Genomic DNA, 11,739 nt, shown 5'->3' with positions numbered 1-11,739 from the left:
CAAAAGTCGATTACTTGGGTACCTCTGTCCTATTCGTGTTTCAACCGTGAAGCAGTTGTGTTTGCATGGCTGTGTTTCGGTTTGAAGGGTGGGATATGGCGTGAATTTACAGGGTACAGAGGAATAACACCTGAGTCCTCAGGAATGGCAACGCATGGGGGATATTATGGGTGAAACAGTACAGTCTGTAATGTCCATGGTACTGCTCATGTCTATAGGCGACGGTTACCACTTTCCATCAGGTGGGCCGTTAGCTTGTTTGCCATTCTAAGTTGTATAAAAAAAAATCTTGTAAATATTTGTATAGTAATTTTTATATATTTGTATAAGTATTGTTAACCGGTTCGCACCTGTACTGCTCAGTTTGCTTCCACTTATAAGGCTATTTCTCTGCTCAATTCTCTGATTGCTCAGCAGCTAGATATATTTAATGACAAAATAAATATATTTTAAAATATTATTCAAAATTTTTAAGTTTGGAAAATAAACCTATGACTCACTACACGTTTTAGGATACTTTAAGTGTGGTGAGTAATTTATAAATAAATAAACTCCAAGCTTTCTAAATGGCTTTCAAATCGATTAGAAAAAAATAGCCCCGATAGGTGGCGGTAGGGTGTAAAACGACGTATGTCGGGTTGGCTAGTAACTAAAATAAATACACAACATGTACAGGAATTGACTGTACAAATTTTGTAATAACAGGCCGTGCTTAGAGGAATATATGAATAATGCATGAGTTCCGTCTGACCCGTCGCCCTGGTCAATATTGAATATCTGTAATGGCATTTTGAATTAAGTCGGCGTGAAAGCGTATGTTGTTTTTAATCAACTCCGAAAAAAGGCTTTTCGTATATACAAACTCACTATCTTTAGGTATATACCAGGGTTTTTTTAATGGGTGAAAATGGATTGGCAACCCTGCCCGTGCTATCGGTATACACCGACGAGGCACCAGTGGAAGATGGTAGGTGAGAATGAATGCAGGTTAGTTGGCCCACCATGATGAATTCGACAAGAATTAAACATGATGGTTTCCAAGAGGAACCGCGTGGAAGTCAACCTGAGAGAGTATATTGCTAGTAATGGGGCTATTAGACCCCATTACTAACAATCTCTTTCCCCCTATATACCAGGGTTGGCCGACATGACTACCAAGCTCTACTGTTTACTGACAAAGATCTATCAATTACATATTTTTGGAGGAAAAGGGATTGTTGATAATGGGGTCAGATAGCCCCATTACTAGCAATATACCCTGTCAGGTCGACCTCCACACGGTTCCCCCTGGAAACCATTGTCGCTAATTCTAGTTAAATTCGTCAGGATAAGCTAACTGACCTGCTTTCATCCTCATCAATCATCTATCACTGGTGTGTACCAATAGCACAGACGGGATTACCATAACATTATCACCCATTAAAAAAATACATACTTCTTGAAATCTCAAGTAAAACAACATAGTTTAGTACACAATTATGTAGTATTGTTATTTTTTATTTTTTTAAGAATGAAAATATAAAACTTAAAATTATTCTTAGTAACTACTTATTTATATTAGAGCGAACATTGCGTCTGAGCATCTTCCGCTGGATTAACAAAACATTATATTATTTGCCTTGCTACGATCGACTGGACTAATAGTCACGATCAAACGATTGGCCACCCCTGGTATATATTAATACTAGTTTTTCTTGTGACTTCTTTTGCTGGAATTTCACGTTACGTACAATAATAATAACAATTATTTATTTATTTATTGCATTCCAAAATAATTAATTAATACATAATACATAACCCTCTTGGGCACAGCAAGTAGGAGAGAGGAGGACAACACTTTTTTCACTTTCGAAATAGTATATCACGATAAGTTATTTTCTTATTATTATTACTCATTATTTAAGTATTGGTGTGTATCTATTCATATCGTAATTATTATTAGTATTATATAGATATTTAAGCTTTAATATATTCTGCAATTAGTACAATGTAAGCAAAGGAGAGCACCGGCGAGCGTGTGTGGAAAGATTGATGAATGTGGAAGAAGCGAAAGAGGTTTGTTTGAATCGAAGCAATTGGCGTTCCATTGTTTCTGCCTACCCTAATGGGAGACAGGCGCGCGTATGTATGTATGTATGTATGTATGTATGTATGTATGTAAGCAAAGGTGAACTTATCGCTAAGAAATCTCTTCCAGTCAACCTCACACAGTAGCATAGGTTAGGTTAGTAGTGAGTGGGTAATAGTAAACCAAAACATAAATCTAATAACATACTGTTGTAATTTTAAACGTACATTCGAGTGCTTAACGCTATGTAAAAGCTTTTACAAGTAAATAGTACCTACATACCTGCTTCTTTATTGCCGACGTTTCGACGTGGATTGCACCACGTCGTGGTTACGACGTGGAAGCTTTTTCATCGCGTAAAGTCTCGATTGTGTATTTAAAAATATGTGTAAACAACGCGAAAATTTGAAATTAACTAATGTTATATTATCAAGTAAAATTACTTACCTGCTGCGGATTTTCGGGAAGGAGGAATTCTTAGTAATGGGGACTAGCGGCCCCGTTACTTACAATATTCTCTACAGGTAGGCTTCCATGTGATCCTACTTACAATCTATTGCTTTTAGTTCTAGGTGAATTGGTAACGATAGGAGAACTGATCTGAGTTTATTCTCGCCTGTTCACTTTACTCGACAACAGGTTATATTTTTTTTTATAATATCAAATTTAATGTTAGAATAATAATAAAACTGAAATAAGGTAGCTTAAGGACCAGTGACGGATAATAACCCTGGTGTTTCGAGACAAAAGGGATTGTTAGTAATTGGGTCTAACAGTAATATACCCTTTCAGGTCGACCTCCAAGCGGTTTCCCTCGGATATCATTTTGATTAATTATTGTGTAAATTTCTCACAATGGGCCGTCTGAGCTGTATTCATCCTGGCCTATCATCTTTCACTAGTGTCCTACCAGCGAGTATCGATAGTTCAGGCAAGTTACCATTCCATTATTACCCATAAAAAACCCTGGTGTTAGGTATAGGCCTTCATTGGTTACTATAACCGTTTACCATCCGACTGGCCGTATGCTTGTTTGCCAGAATAAAGAAATTGCTAGTGGCAGCCATTGTGCACATCGTTTTTGTACGAAATGTCAAGGGTGATATTACTTATAACTGAGTTCATATTACGTGCCTAATTAAATTCTTTATTTACTTTACTATCAAAGAAGGAGGTAACTCAAAACTTTGTCCTGACAAACCATATTTCTAAGAAGAGACACCGAAAGATTATTACGTCTTAAATAATAACTACTGTGACCATGCGAAAGGACTATAAGGGATCCTATTAAAACAAAAACCGGACAATTACGTGTTATCCCTGAATCCTTTGAGGCTCAGGATAAATCCCATTGTAATACTGTACTGGAGGTCCGCGTAATATATTAAAACGTGTTTCTGTATAAAGGCGAGTTATTATGATGTGTTTACACTGTATTTGTACCTATTTCTATGTATTATTATTATTATTTCAACCCTTAGCTATACACTGCTGAACATAAGCCTTTCCCATAAGGGAACTTTTGCCAGTAGTTGCTACGCTTGGTAGGCAGATTGGCAACCTCAGTTAGATAACTGCAGTTGTCAATCTGCCTACAAAAAATCTTTTTGGTGATACTTTAAGAGGAACGCTGCTGCCCACTCCTAGACTTCTCCATTAAATTCTCTAATTTTATGTATTAATTTTTAATATAAAAATATTTTTAAAGTAGATATCACACTAACCGTATCATATTTATAATATCAATAACTAGCTTTTGCCCGTGATTTCGTACGCGTTGGTTATATATACAAAAAATAATTTACACTAACTTAATGGTTGAGCAATGGGCACTAACGTCCGAACTGCAGTTGCCAATCCGCTTACTAAGCGGAGCGACTACGGGCAAATCGCTCCAATAGAGGGAGGCCTATATCCGAATAGGTGGTAATGAAAAGAATGACTATTCAAAAATTCTTAAATCTTGAATTACATATTTTTTTCTTTCTTTCTTTCAGCAGTGGGTAATTGATGACTGATAATTAATTTAAATTTTATCTGCATATCAAAATTTTTAAAGCTTTCAAAGTTTTGTTGTTTTTTAATTTTTGTCTCACAAAATTTTGTCCTAATTTATTCTATGTATAATATTAATAGACAGATTATTAATTAAAGCTTTGCCCTATATGTTCAGGTGGAACCGACACTTCTGTGGATTAAATTATAATAACCATATTAGTGACCTAAAAGCCCACTTGGGTACAGAAACTAAAGGTAGTGAGTTATATCATTTCGTAAATTATTTGTTAACCTCCTAATCTATTTGGTGGTTAAACGAAAAAAGGGGGGGAGGGACTTTTAGTGATTCGAACTACCAGTCCCATTGCTAACAATATACCTTGTTGAGTTGACCCCCACCTGATCCCCCCTAGAAACCATCCTGCTGAATTCCAGGTGTATTCATCACGATGGGCTAACTGACCTGCCTTTTCATTCTCACCTATTATCTCTCACTGGTGCCACCGCCAGCGTATACTGTTAGCGCAGGCGGGGTTACCATTTCAGTATCATCCATTAAAAAAAAATTAAAAAAGAATATATTTTCACAATAACACACAAAAGTAACCTGAACTTAAACTGATATTATAAGGACTAATAATGTAATTTTTTGTTTCATCATCATCATCATCATCATATCAGTCATTATCTGTCCACTGCTGAACGTAGACCTCCGCCATAGACTTCATCAAAAACGGTCCTGAGTCACTTGCGTCCACTAACTCTCTGCAATGCATTGAAGTCGTCGCTTCATCTTCTGGGATGTCTTTTTACACTGCGTTTACCCGTACGAGGTCGCCACTCAAAAATCTTTCTTCCCCATCAGTTGTCAGTTCTTCGAGCAATATAACTAGTCCATAGCTATTTTAGCTTACTTATCCTTCGGTCTATGTCGGTGATTTTGATTCTTTTGTTTATATTCTCATTTCGGATTCTGTCACGCAAAGAAACTCCGGACATAGCATTCTCCATAGCTCGCTGAGTAATTCGAAATCTACATTATTAAGGTGTTTTTTGATATGATTAAAACCATGCAAAACCGGAGTGTGTTGCTAGTAAAATATTTATATTTTACTAAAGTTAGTAAAATATGTAAGTGTCAGTTTTACCCAATCTGTTTATTTCTACACAAATTTCGTCATAGTCGTAGAATACTGACGGATCTGACAAATATTACATATAAAGATCCGTCAGTATTCTACGACTATGACGATATAATACACTCCTCGCAAAAATTAAGGGAACATAAAAATTTTTGAAATTTTTGGGTGATTTTCAACAGGCTGTATTTCAGTGAAAAATAATCGTACAGGAAATTTAAAAAAAGGGTTTTGAAGCTTGAAAACTCTAGTTTTCAGATTTTTTGGTAAAAAAATTTTTTGAGCTCCGATTTCCATGCAATTCTTAAACAAAGCTGAAAATAAATTTTTTCTAAATTTTCTAGGTTTCGTTTTTCACTCTATGGGCATGGAAAAATTTTTTCGAGCTACTCCATTGTATAGGTCTCTTAGCGTGTTTATTCAGCTTCAAAAATCGCTTTAGATGGCTCAATTACGACCATTTGTCTCCGAGATATCGAACTTTGAATGCAAAAGCATCCTTTTCCATTCAACTGCTAATATCTCTGGAACTACTGGTCGCACAGCAAGCGGGCGCCGAGTTTCTTTATCTGCATAAAATTTCCAATTAAGCACAGTCAAGAGTTAGTGAAGAAAAAATTTTTTTCTACCTCTAACATTGAATTGAAAAAAGTGGAAAAAAGTGACTTTTTCTCCTTTTTTGGTTACTTGGCTGTATCTTCGCTAATATGGGCGGGAAAGCTAAGGTTTGAGGAAAATTTTACAGTCTATTGTTCCTTAAAGAACCAAATCCCTGGAGCGATCGGTTCAACGGTTTTTCCCGGACCAATTGATTGAAATTTTGGAAAAAATAAGGGAACAAGGTTTTTGTCCCTTAAACTCACCCTAATCCATTCAAAAATCAATAATTTCATTTGTTTTTCACTTTTTACTCAATTTTTTGTTTTTTAAAAATTCATTATCAAAAAAAATCGAAAAAAATCAAGAAAATTTTTAAGAAAAAATTTTTTTTGAAAAGTCGAAAAAAGTTTACAAAAAAATTTTTTTTCGTTTTTAAGGAAATCAAAGTTTTTGACAAAAACTTTGATTGATGATCGATTTACCGCCGGCATTAGCGTTACCCAAAGCATACCACGTGGAGAAACACACACACACACACTTTAGAAAATGAGTTTGGAGTCATTAAATACTGCGGAGCTGACGAACCACGGGGTCTCATTTCTTCTAAAAATTACTTACACAACACTAACACACACACTCTTCAGAAAATGAGTTTGGAGTCACGAAATACTGCGGAGCTGACGAACCATAGGGTCTCATTTTTTCTGAAGAATCCCATATCATAAACACGTGCGTAAGCACAAAAGAAGCGTAAATCCGACCGTGCAACCTCCACGTGGTATGCTTTGGGTAACGCTAATGCCGGCGGTAAATCGATCATCAATCAAAGTTTTTGTCAAAAACTTTGATTTCCTTAAAAACGAAAAAAAAATTTTTTGTAAACTTTTTTCGACTTTTCAAAAAAAATTTTTTCTTAAAAATTTTCTTGATTTTTTTCGATTTTTTTTGATAATGAATTTTTAAATAACAAAAAATTGAGTAAAAAGTGAAAAACAAATGAAATTATTGATTTTTGAATGGATTAGGGTGAGTTTAAGGGACAAAAACCTTGTTCCCTTATTTTTTCCAAAATTTCAATCAATTGGTCCGGGAAAAACCGTTGAACCGATCGCTCCAGGGATTTAGGGGGTTCTTTAAGGAACAATAGACTGTAAAATTTTCCTCAAACCTTAGCTTTCCCGCCCATATTAGCGAAGATACAGCCAAGTAACCAAAAAAGGAGAAAAAGTCACTTTATTCCACTTTTTTCAATTCAATGTTAGAGGTGGAAAAAAATTTTTCTTCACTAACTCTTGACTGTGCTTAATTGGAAATTTTATGCAGATAAAGAAACTCGGCGCCCGCTTGCTGTGCGACCAGTAGTTCCAGAGATATTAGCAGTTGAATGGAAAAGGATGCTTTTGCATTCAAAGTTCGATATCTCGGAGACAAATGGTCGTAATTGAGCCATCTAAAGCGATTTTTGAAGCTGAATAAACACGCTAAGAGACCTATACAATGGAGTAGCTCGAAAAAATTTTTCCATGCCCATAGAGTGAAAAACGAAACCTAGAAAATTTAGAAAAAATTTATTTTCAGCTTTGTTTAAGAATTGCATGGAAATCGGAGCTCAAAAAATTTTTTTACCAAAAAATCTGAAAACTAGAGTTTTCAAGCTTCAAAACCCTTTTTTTAAATTTCCTGTACGATTATTTTTCACTGAAATACAGCCTGTTGAAAATCACCCAAAAATTTCAAAAATTTTTATGTTCCCTTAATTTTTGCGAGGAGTGTACTTTGTGATAAATAACACACTTGAGAATATCACTAATCTCCAGTTATCAATCCAATCAAGTTGACATAGGAGAAATTACCAAGTCTAGTTAGATGAATTTACTGGGTATGGATATACTGAGACCGCAGCCGTGACACATAATATGAAGCTTCACTAGAAATGTACGGGTCAGTGACATTGCCCGCCTTTCTAGCTATCACGTAATAAATCAACAACATCCATATTATGTAGACAGTACGTCCCAACTCAACTAAATCACACCACATATCTTACATTTGAATCTGAACAAAACGGGCTCTAATTCCAAGAGTGCCCGCGGCCTAGCGTGAAAAGCCGATTTTAATGACTAGTAATTTTGTCAGCGGTTCAGCCCGCCATTTTGATTGCGACGCGTAGATAGATAGATATTTACGTTGAATTTAACGCGTGCTCATAACTCACGCTAGTGATAACGGTGACCTCATTGAGTTTACATCATATTTGATTATTTCAACCATTAATAATGTTACGGTTTTGTAACTATCTATATCTAGATATATATGTATGTATATAATAAAATTTGTATCTGAACGATCTCTGTATATAGGGTATATTTATATGAATTTATTACTATGAGGTATCTCAAGTTCAATAGAAGTCAAAACAATATATTCATTTGTCTATCTGTGCAGTATACTTTTAAAGAGTTCTCTTCCAGTCAAAACTATGATTAAATCTAAACCACATAATTAAAAAATAAATAATATCATTATCATATCAACCGTTAACTGTCCCTGTCCATTACTGAACATAGGCCTCCCTTATAAGGGAGGGTTTGGCAACAGTTGCCACGCTTGTCAGGAGGGCTGGCAACTGCAGTTAGGTATTGGTGATGTTTTAGGGCTGCTGCCGCCAATCCCTTGCCCATTAAGTTCCCTTAGTCGCCTCTTATGATACCCACGGGCAAGGAAGGAGTGCCATTCTGTGCCAGGACCATATGGCAAATAAAAAATATAACATCGTTTTATTCTTAATCACAGTGCCGTTTATAAAGTAATCATGTATAATATTCGAGAAAGATTTATCGTTTCACAAACTTCACAATATAATACATTTTTTTTTTAATTTTTCACATTTATTTATTTATTTTTGAGGGAAGCTTATAGCTATAACAACTTGATAATTAATTATACATGACAACAATAAGCTAATTAGAAGCTTCCACATATAGTTAATAATTGAATTACAATCTACATAATAAATAAATATGAAAACACGGGTCAAACGTTGTTAAAATCAATAAATTGCTGTTACTATTAAATATGTCCATTTCATATCCATACATTATTATACTAGATATATAATTGAATTTTATTTATTACAAATTGTAAACATTTAGTTTTATTATATTTATACGTTCAAATTTCAATTTACATACTCTGTTTATAGTTGACTAATAGGCTAGTACAATTTCAAATCACTTTCAAGTCACTTTTGGACCACTGAAGAAAAATAAATAAATATTACATAATTAATTATTGAAGAGAGAAACTGTTGGGACACTTGATATAACATGACGAACATGTAGACATCATAATAAAAGGTAAAATAAAAGTAAGAAAACAAGGAAGGATAGAAAGAAGGGCGGACCAAGTCATAGTTACATCAAGCAGATTAAGTATTTTGACAATTATTTCCATTGCAGTGTAGATCAAAAATATCTAAAATTACCTATTTAAAATAGATTTTTTTTTATGCAACTTAGAATGGTAAACAAACTGACGGCCCACCTGATGGAAAGTGGTAACCGTCGCCTATAGACATGAGCAGTACCATGGACATAACAGAGTATACTGTTTTGCCCATGATAGATGGCATTACTAGTTGTTAAGATATAACATTTTAACAGGTGGATGATCTGTAGCAAGGATAGATGGCCAAAGACGCACTAGAAGAGTCCCTGTATACTATTTTAATAAGGAACCCTAGAAATTAACAAACGCAACGTGAGTCCACCGCTACCTACGTAGCCTTGTTATAATTAACTAGAGCCATTTAATTACAGAGTTTACGTTAACTAGGATCCCGAGCGTTATAATGGCTTTTTTGCTACAATAATTTTACCGCAGTGGCGTGTAGGAAATACTTTAAACCTAGGTTATTGGTGCCCGTGTATGTAAATTTTATTTGTGTTTCTAAGAATAATATGATAAATAATGAATAATGAAGTCTTTTTCTTTTTTTATATAATACAGAAAGCGAACGAGCATGTAGCTCACCTGATGGTAAGTGATTACCACCGGTCATGATTACCTGTAACACCAGAGGCATTGCAGGTGTGCTGCTGGCCCTTTTAAAAAGAAATATACTCTTTTCTTGAAAGTTGTGATGTCGTATCGGTATGGACAGACTGCTCCTGGAAATTGATTCCAAAGATTGGTTGTGCGTTAACGAAAGTATCTTGAAGGACACGGTGGAGGACCGCCACTCATCCAGATGGTTGGAATGGAACTTTAGTCTGTGACGGGTTGTACGGTCATGAAAATTACCAATTCGAACAATTCCTGAGGTTTTTAAAAATATTTTGGTGTTTTGATGCAATTTAAAATGATGGACAAACTGTCGCTCTACCTGATGGGATTGGGAATTGGGAATTTGGTCTATAGGTTCTGGTGTCCCATTTGGGACACCAGAATCTATAGATGTAAATGGTACCATAGATACTACAAAATATGACTGATATTTAGTACACAAATGGACTACAGTATTAAATATTTTTATTGTAATTTACGAAAAGATTCAAATACAGATAAAAATTTGAAGTTTGTTAATTGAGAGATAGTCAATTATTTGTTATTTAATGAAACTTAAAAAAAATAAATTTATATTAAATAAATATGATAATAAATATGATAATAATGATAGTAAATTTAAATTAACTTAATTCAACCAATTAATAAAATATTTAAAAGAAACTGACTTCAAACTTGACCAAACTAGCATATAACAAAACCTATTCGATATAGGTAACTATGAGAATAAAAGATAATACTAAAGAATAAAAGAGAGATAAGAGCCTATGCAAATCCAGCTGGTCAAGGTATATTATAGTAGTAGTATTTCTTTTTTAAGGGTGAAAATGGAATGGTAACCCCGCCTGCGCTAACGGGATACGCTAGCGGAGCACCAGTGAAGGGTGATTGATGAGAATGAAAACAGGCCAGTTAGTCTATCATGATGAATTCATCAGGAATTAACTATGATAGTTTCCAGGGGGAACTAGGGGTATATTGCTAGCAATGGGATTCTTAGTCTCCATTACTAACAATCCCTTTCCCCCCAGGTAGTAATAGTAAGCTAATGTTTTCCCCTTATGTGGAACACTTGCATTCAACAGTGGAACTTTAGAGCATTATATTAGTGGCGTGTGTGAAGCATAAATCAAAACACTAAAATATCATATTTTAATTATTTAACTACTTCAATTTATTTATTCTTATAAATGTATTCTATTTAAAAATAAAACGTCAGCATAATATTTTATAGTGGAGTGAACGATATCAAATATCACGTGGATAAAATGAAACACATTTTATAGATAAAGTCGTTAGCACGTGTCAGCGGATCTCTCTTTACGATATTCGCTTCTCGTATAACTTAATTCTGAGCTGACTGTACATATACGGCCAGTATGTAGCTTTTTCCATACAGGTGTTTGAATTTTACATCAAAAACGAACGCTTGTTATGCTGTATTTACACAAGCTAAGTGTCTATACATATAATAAAACTGTAAAGGTCGAATGTCTGCACATAGGAAAAAAATTCTAGAAACCGACTATGGGGAATGTTAGACGTGAAATAGAACATATCCAGATTTTTTATTCTTTTTGTTTCTTTGTCTGTTTATCTGTTTGTACGACCTAATCTCTGAAACTGTTGGGCCGATTTAAATGAAATTTTGCATGGTGGTACCTTACATTTCCGGTCAACATTTTATAGATAGATAGATACTCTTTATTGTTTCCTCCAAAAGATTACTATATTAAACTTATTATAAATACAAACAATTAACATTTTAAATACTTTTAATCACGGAAAATTAAAGAGTTCCATGGTATAATTAAAAACTATTGTAACTTATACAGCTTAGTACACAATCAACTTAAGTAAAGAAATTTT

The sequence above is a fragment of the Galleria mellonella genome, unplaced genomic scaffold (assembly GCF_026898425.1).
Source record: "Galleria mellonella isolate WM207_F2 unplaced genomic scaffold, CSIRO_AGI_GalMel_v1 utg537, whole genome shotgun sequence".
NCBI classification, from domain to species: domain Eukaryota; kingdom Metazoa; phylum Arthropoda; class Insecta; order Lepidoptera; family Pyralidae; genus Galleria; species Galleria mellonella.
This window is presented reverse-complemented; position numbering follows the sequence as displayed.